At 35.3% G+C, this 8,286-nt stretch overlaps 1 long non-coding RNA gene across 1 annotated transcript; it reads left to right on the forward strand.

The window, feature by feature from the left end:
- LOC110011846 lies at positions 179-716 on the forward strand. Its single transcript, XR_002286882.1, has 3 exons — positions 179-266; positions 346-417; positions 498-716. It is a non-coding gene; the product is annotated as an uncharacterized LOC110011846 (long non-coding RNA).

Consider the following 8,286-nt stretch of genomic DNA (forward strand, 5'->3'; position numbering starts at 1 on the left):
AGTTCAGCCTCCACTTCCACTTCAGCCACAAATTGCAGTTCAGCCCCCACTTCCAGTTCAACCACCAATTCCACTTCAGCTACCACCTCAAATAGCCCCAGGATAACCTTTTAAGGTACGTAATTTTTGCATACCAACCATGCTTCAATTTATGAGGTTTTTATAATGAAAAATCTACTTTATAGATTCCTAAACAGAGTAGCAGAACAACACTAGGTGAGACTATCACTAGAGGATTGAATGTGCATAAACCATCACATGAACAGGTATGTCACTTGTTGTATTAATAAAGTAGAATTTACTGGTTTATTTGTTCACACCAGTGTCTCATTTACTGTGTTTTAGATTGTTCATTCAGAGCAAATAACTCAACAACCTGTCCAACAAGAACATCCACAATCCTCAACAGCTTATCAGGTAATTTTCTTAATGATTCATTGAGTATATGTCCCTTTAACTTTATTACTTTGGACTAAAATAATTTCATGCAACTACAGCAAAAACCTAAAGCTCTTAGAAAGCAAAAAAAGCCAATATCTTCTTCAACTAAATTGCTTAAGAGACAACAACAAGATGCTCCAGATCAGTCCTCCCAATTCAAGAGAAAATGTTGTGCAGAGAGAAATCCATCTATTTCTTCACTGATCAAGGGTTTGGCCAACTCATATAGGCCAGGACAAACCAAGAAAAATGATGAAAATACTGATGGAATATCAAAGCCCACAAGAAATGTATGAGGTGCAATTGAGGTTCAATTTTTATCTATTTTGTGATGTTTTAGTGATGGATTTTGCAAAACTGATGGTTGCAAATTAGAATTTTTGGATGTATAGTTGTAAATCAGGATGAAAATCTAGTTGTGTACATGTTTCAGTGAATGCACTTTGTCCATTTTGAACTAAAATGAAATTCATGATGGTTGTTTTTGTTGTTTGTTGTTGGGAAATTGTGATGATGCATTGATGCATTTTGCTGTTTTTTATTTATATTATAGGTTCATTAACATTACACTAACAAATTCACTTAACAACATTGCATTGACAAATTCATTTAAATAATACAACAATCATGCAAAATAAAATAGCTACAATTAGTGCCTTTAACATTTTTTGATTGGCATCAAGCTGCTTCACTTTGCCAGTCAGGTCTTCGCATACAGAGATCAGTTCAGAAAATTTCTCTTCCATACCTCTTATATTTGATTCCACCTCTTCTTCCATTTCTAGCATTTGGAAACTTTGTGAGTTTGTACGAGATACACTGATTGGTTCCAACCAACTAAAAAATTGCATTGTCCAGCTCTACAATTGCAGAACAATTTTCCTTCACTTTCTTTTGTCGGACCGACAACTCCAATAGCGGCATTTCTTTGACAAAAGCACTTTGGATTTTTATATCTCAAATCTGTAATTTCTTCTCTTTTTGAAGGGGATTTCCTAGAATAGCTCATTCTACAAAAATGAAATAAAAAAAATAATTTGATATAATTAAATTACCAAAATTAAACTGAACACATAAAATAAAAGAGAAAAAAGGAAATAGTTTCATACCTTTTTTTGGGGGAGAAATGGCAAAAGGAAGATAGAAAACAAGCAAAAAACCCCTTTGCATGTTATATAGACTCATAGAGGGGTATTTTGATCTAAAGAGTCATTAAATATCAACCTAAATCATAGAAAAACACTACCAAACGCAGCAGACGCGCGTCTTCTCCACCTCCCATTAGTTTCTAATAGAATGGGGGTTTTTTACTGACTAAAATAAAATATGAGGGGGGTTTTAGCCTATTCTGAAAACAGGGGGGGTGCTTTTTGCATACTTTTTAAAACACAGGGGGGTTTTATGCATTTTGTCTGGCTCGAGTAAGATGAAGTGGGGAAACGATCAATCCATGTGTCATTAATGAGTATCCTATCCAATCGTTTCCATAGATTCCGGGGGCTTTCACTGCAATTGTGCCATGTGTACTATTCTCCTTGCATGGGTAAAGGAAGCAATCCTGCATTCTGGATGCAATTATTTAATTCCTCCATTGCCAGCCGTATGTCTCAAGAAGCCCCACAAACCTCACTAAGGTCCCGAACAACATTAAAATCACCCCAACTAACCACGGGGTATCCACACATTGTCTGCCCAATGTCGTCAGAGAGTCCCAGAGTTCTCGTCTGTCCCCTACCTTAGTGGCCCCATAAATGATGGTAACATCAACTGATTCCTGAAGTGCTCGAATAGTAACATGATAGTGTATAAATTGTGTACCCAACTCAACCACATCAACATCAATGAAGTTATCATCCCATGCAATCCAAATACGATTCCCCGTCGTCACATAATCCACAAACCATTTCCATTGGGGTAATAAAAAAGACTAAATTTGAGAAGCATTATTCAAAGGAATATGGGTTTCAAGGAGACTAAGGAAATGTAAACCTGAACTCAGCAACAAGATCTTTCACTGCTAGCTGATGGTCCCTTTTGTTCAGGCCACGAACATTCCAAACTGCCATATTCAACATGGATCACCTTGCTTGGGGCTGCTTGGATTAGGACCCCCAGTAGTTTCATCTACATCCTCAAGCATCTGTAAGGCATCAAAAGTATTAAAAATAACCAATGACTTGCCTTTGTCCTCTCGTCTCTTGTCTCCACATCGAGTGGGAGATGCATGCGTGTCCAATGGTAGTGATTCGCTCTCTTCCACCTGTAGTCTGGAAGAATTCCGAGGAGTTTCTAGTTGTGGAACCCTTAACGTTTTAGTGAAATTCTCCTCCCTCCTAGGTATTCGTGGCCCCGCTACTTTGGGTACATATACAGACACTGATGGTTTGGTTTGCTTAGCCGGTTTCGTCAATGGACAGTCTTTGATAGAGTGGCCCAAGCTCATGCAGCCCGTACACTTCGACAGAACCCATTCATATTCGACATCGACTTTGCATGGTGTTTCCCCTCCTCTCTCATCTAGGGTCATGATAATGATATGATTTGATAATTTTGAGGTGATGTTTAGCATGATGCATACACGAGCGAAGTCCAGTCTCGTGTATGCTCTCATTATGGCATCCGGGTACAACAGTTTTCCGACTCCACTCGCCACTATGCTCAATCCCTCCGTAATCCACAACTCCATCGGAAGGTGTCTTAGCTTGATCCAGACGGGGACTTGTGTATGTTTCAATTTTTACATTGCTATTCCTAGCTCCCATTACTAAAGGACGATCGGTTGTCCCTGAAATAGCCATGGTCCACCCTCAATTACTTCTTCCATATCTATGATTGATTTGAATTGGAAGAAGAAGAACCTATTTGCCGTAGCAGTGACGTCACGTAACGCTGGCCATATTGACGTGACAAATTCTTTTAGGTGGTGGGAATATAATTTTTTTTCCGAGAAAATATCCAACTGCCGTGGCCTTCCATCGTTTCGATCCATCCCGAATAATTTCCAACGAAGGGCGAATAATCACCTCACCATTTTGCACAGTGGGCTCCACATACGACAGTTTTTCGCTAAGAATTATTGAAAACATGAGCAATTTTGTCATCCAAAGTCGCATTTTTAGGACATGCATGCAACGGGATATTGCCAACGTACAAACCTGTTTGGACGGGAACACCGATAGCCTTTTTTCTTGTTGTGTCATGAAAATCCTGTTTTTTCCCTATAGAAATGCTGATGTCAGTAGTTGTGTCATTGCTGATGTCAGCCCTAGCATCGCTGACCTCAGCAACTGTGTAATTGCTTATGTAAGTCTTTGCATCAATGATGATGTCAGCCCTAATAGGGCTGATGCCAGCAGCCCTTGCAGTAGTGATGACATCAGCCCTATTAGGGCTGATGTCAGCAGCCCTCTCACTTGCCAAGTCAACCTCCATGTCACCCAAAGCGCTGACCACCTCAGCTCCAGCCCTTTCCACCGTGGCATCCACGTTAGCCGCCCGTCGCACGTCACTGTTCGTCGCAAAAGTGACCGGACCTTCGCCAGTTCGCCAGAAAATCATTGCGGCCAGTTTCTCACTCGTCTCAGTTACTGTTTAATTACCTTGGTTGCCGAAAGAAGAGTCACACAACCGCGCCGGAATCTGGGATTTTTTTCCAAGCGGCGGCGAGCCATTTTCCATCGACCCACTAGTCCTTAAATCCTCCCGTCGCGTTTCCGTTGCCGGCCCAAGGAGATAGTGGCGAGCTCTGAGAGTTCCACGGCCAAAAGTTTTTCCAGCCATCGTCGTCGGCCAAAAGGTTTCTGCAAATTTCTGCTAGGGCCAAACTTTTCCTCCCATCGGGTTTTGAGCGCCGCCAGTGCCTCTATTACAGCAATATCTCCGACGTCCACGACTCTATTCGCAAGGAATAGGAACTCTGAGATTTTGAAGTCGTGAACAGTCCCTTGTCCGCCTTTGATGGAGGTTGAAGAAGCTTCACCAAAACCTAAAAATGGTGGCGCCCCTAACCCCGACGAAATAGAGGCCAAACTTCCTCCTTTTTTGTTCGGAATGTTTCCTTTCGTCTCCAAAGATCGATTGCAACCCTCAATTGCCGGAAAAGAACCAGCAAAACCAAACCTTTCATCTTCCTGAAAAAACTGCTGCGTTTGGCCTTTTTTCTTGTTGATTTCAATGGCGAAACTTTGATCTTTCTGGACCAGCGAAGCCCCCTTTAATTCCCCAATCGTTGATTCATCCTCTATCACCGGAAAAAAATTGGCCACCATCGTTTTCTCAACAGTCGTTTCTTCATCTTTCTCGCGCCTCGTTTGGAAAACTCGAGAAATCTCTCCACTACCGGCTTCCTGACTCTGGCCATCCTCCTCCTTGACCGTCCCGTCGCCGGCTGACCCTTCCTCCTCGTCTTCCAAGTCACCGGCTGGTGTATGTAAAGATTGCGCATTAGTGTGTGTTTTGGGTGGTGTGTGAGTATGTGAGAGAGGAGAGAGAGATGTGGAGATTCCATTTTTTCTCTCTCTAGCTTTCTTTTGTCTTCCACTTTTTTTTTTTCACTATGAAAATATATTATAGTACTATATTTGTTGAACTAGAGTCGATTTTGTATGAAAAACTTGGTCTTTCTAGGAATAATTTTAAGTTACAGATATATTTTAAATATAAAACATTTAAGTTGCTGAAGACGGAAAATGGTGTTTCCAATTAAGATAGATCGGGATGTGCAATGTTTTTCACTTTGATGAATAAATATGTGTATGTTGATATTTTTATTGAAGCAAAGAAAATCTCTATTGTACCAAATATGTGTATGTTTTTTTGTTTTTCAACTTTTTATATATAATATATATACATAATATAAAATATACATGATTTGACAATAAACAATAATTTTTGTCTCCCAAAAATACAATATTAAAATAAAATATTTATATATATACATATTTATATAGAACAATATATATAAAAATATATGATTTGACAATGAACAGTGATTTTTGTCTCCTAAATCCCAACATCAAACCTACACCACTTATTTTAAAATATTTTAAATTATCTCAAAACATAAATCCAAACATATCATCTATTTTCAACACACACTTACTTATCTCTATTTTTCTCTCTCTATTTTCAAAACACAAAACAGAACAACTAAAACACAAATTCAAATACAATGAATATTCTTCATCATCTAAAAAAAGAAAAACATGTTTTGCAAATCACCTGACGAATGACTTTCTTCGCGGTTTCTTCATCCAAAGACGTCGTCGGTGCCATTGTGGCAGCAGTGAGTTGAGAGAGAGAGAGAGAGCACAAAGGAGAAGGAGAAATAGCGGTTTAGGGTTTTTGCAAATTGGGAATGAATGAAGGAATGATTTCAAAGGATTTTTTCCCTTCTTATTATTGTGAAAAGACTAAACAAACACTACTCTATCTGCCTTTTATTGCTAGTGGCGAATAAAGAGAAAAGAGGTAATTAAATATATTTTTTACAAAATAATATGAAATATATTTCTCTCAATTTCTTTTCTGTTTTTTTATGAAATAATGTATTTTCCAAACCGTAAAAGTGTGGTACGGGTTGGGGGTTACTATGAAAGCCCATCATCAATGTTCTAACTATTCTGACTATTGTGAGACTGAATTTTGCTTTGTGGGTTTAATTTATATTGTTTGCCTCACAAAAAAAGAAGTATGTGAGGAAAAAGAAATGTGTGTAAAAAAGGGAAAAAATTATAATTGTTGGTTTTATTAAAAATATGAAAGTTTGTAAGAAAAATAAATATAGAGAATGTGAGAGAGAAGAAAAAACTAATTGTAATAGAGTATTTTCAAAAAACAGTTTAATATTTATTATTTTATGATACAAAATTGCTTATAATTTTTAACTTTGAAAAATTTAATTCTAAAAATAATGTTTATAAAATAAAATATTTTTTCAAAATTTATTTTCAATAATAAGCTGATAACATATACACACTATTTCCAACAGATACTTATTTATTTTTATTTTCTCTTTTTATGTCCACAAAATACAATAAAACACTTTAAAAATCAATCCAAACACCATGTTTAAATTTTCAACATAACAAATGCATTACTCCACAAGCAAACACCCTCAGAACATAGTCCTGACAGAATTGCATGCAAACCACTATAAATTATTGGGGTGATTATCTCGACACTTGCATAATGTCTAAATCTTTAGTTATATATATATACACAAAATTAAGTGTGATAATATATATTTTATGGGGATAATTACATCGGTTATTTTTAATATTTGATACAAAGTTATGTGTGATAACATATATTTTATGGGATAGTTACACCTCCCATTCTTAAGGTTTGGTGCAACTACACGTAAATTTTATATAATTTGAAAAAATTAAATCTAGTATTCCTAAAGTTTGTTTATGTTACTCAAAGTTCACAAAGTTTGCTAATATGAATAAAAAATTGAATGAAAATCCATTATTACCCCCAGTTCACTTATTATTGACTTATTGCAGGTCAAACAAATCTTTTTATAGCCAAACTACCCTACATCTTCACATGTTAATGCATGTAAGGAAGTATATTTTCTAGTTTAGTCAGATAGTATTATTTTATCTGAAATAAGTCAATTGGGCATAAATATGAATTGTCATCCTTTTTTTAAAAAAATATCAGCAATTTTTATGAATTTTAAATGACGAATGGGTAAATTTATTAGACGAAAGCAAACCTCATACTAAATATAAAATTTCAAATCATAGGAGATCTACGTGTAATTATACCAGATCTCAGGGAAAGACAGTGTAATCATTCGGGCCAAATTGCATAAAACCCCCATGTAATTTAAAAACTCAGCAAAAGCCCCCTTCTGATTGGAAAATAGGCAAAACACCCTTATGTTTAACAAATTACATAGTAATTAACCACATAACAATAAGCAACATTAACTTAAAAAAATGAGAAATTACATTTTCTTCCAAAAAGTTCTAAAATTACATACACCATTCAAACTTTCATACTTAATCCATTAGGAATTGTCCAAAAATATTGATAAAATTCTAATTTTACACTTATAAAAATAAAAATATAGGGTTAAATCCAGTTTGACCCCTGTGATATAACAAAATATCAAAAATCCCCTATGAAATTTTTAATGTAGAAAATCACTCCTATGTTACGAATAAATAATCACACCGCTTTTTGGTCAATTTGAGTCTATTTTTAAAAAACTAAAATAGCCCTTCTAGTCAATCGGACAAACTAGGCTTATTAATATATAATTATTTTAATTCATAATGTATATAATTTATTATTATATAAAAGAATATTTGATAATTATTAAAAATGTATAATATTTTAATTAAATAATTATTATATAAATAATATTTAATTATTAAATTCATATATAATAGTATATATATTACAAGTGAGAGAAGGGCAAAAATATAAAAAAAAGGTACTTTCATAGGAAAATTGCAGTCAAAGCGCGTGTGGCCCAATTTTTGTACGGAGGGGTTTTTTGAACTTTATTTTATATCATAGGGGGAGTATTTGATACTTTAATTTGCATAGGGAGTTTTGTGAATATTCCTATTATTACAGGGGGGTCTCTGAATTTTTTCCCAAAAGTAGATAATATAAATCTCATTCTATATAAATGAGACTCAAAATGTTAATTGAGTGATGTAATTCTAATTTTTAAGACCACTTCTAAGGTTAGCATTTTGTACGTATATTTTTTTTTCCCTTGAAACTAGTACGGTGTACGTGCATGATTGTAATATTTATCTTATTTTTTAGAATATAATTATAAAATTACGAATATGTTACAAACTTTGAATTGTTATAAAA

Source organism: Sesamum indicum, linkage group LG4 (assembly GCF_000512975.1).
Source record: "Sesamum indicum cultivar Zhongzhi No. 13 linkage group LG4, S_indicum_v1.0, whole genome shotgun sequence".
Lineage (NCBI taxonomy): Eukaryota > Viridiplantae > Streptophyta > Magnoliopsida > Lamiales > Pedaliaceae > Sesamum > Sesamum indicum.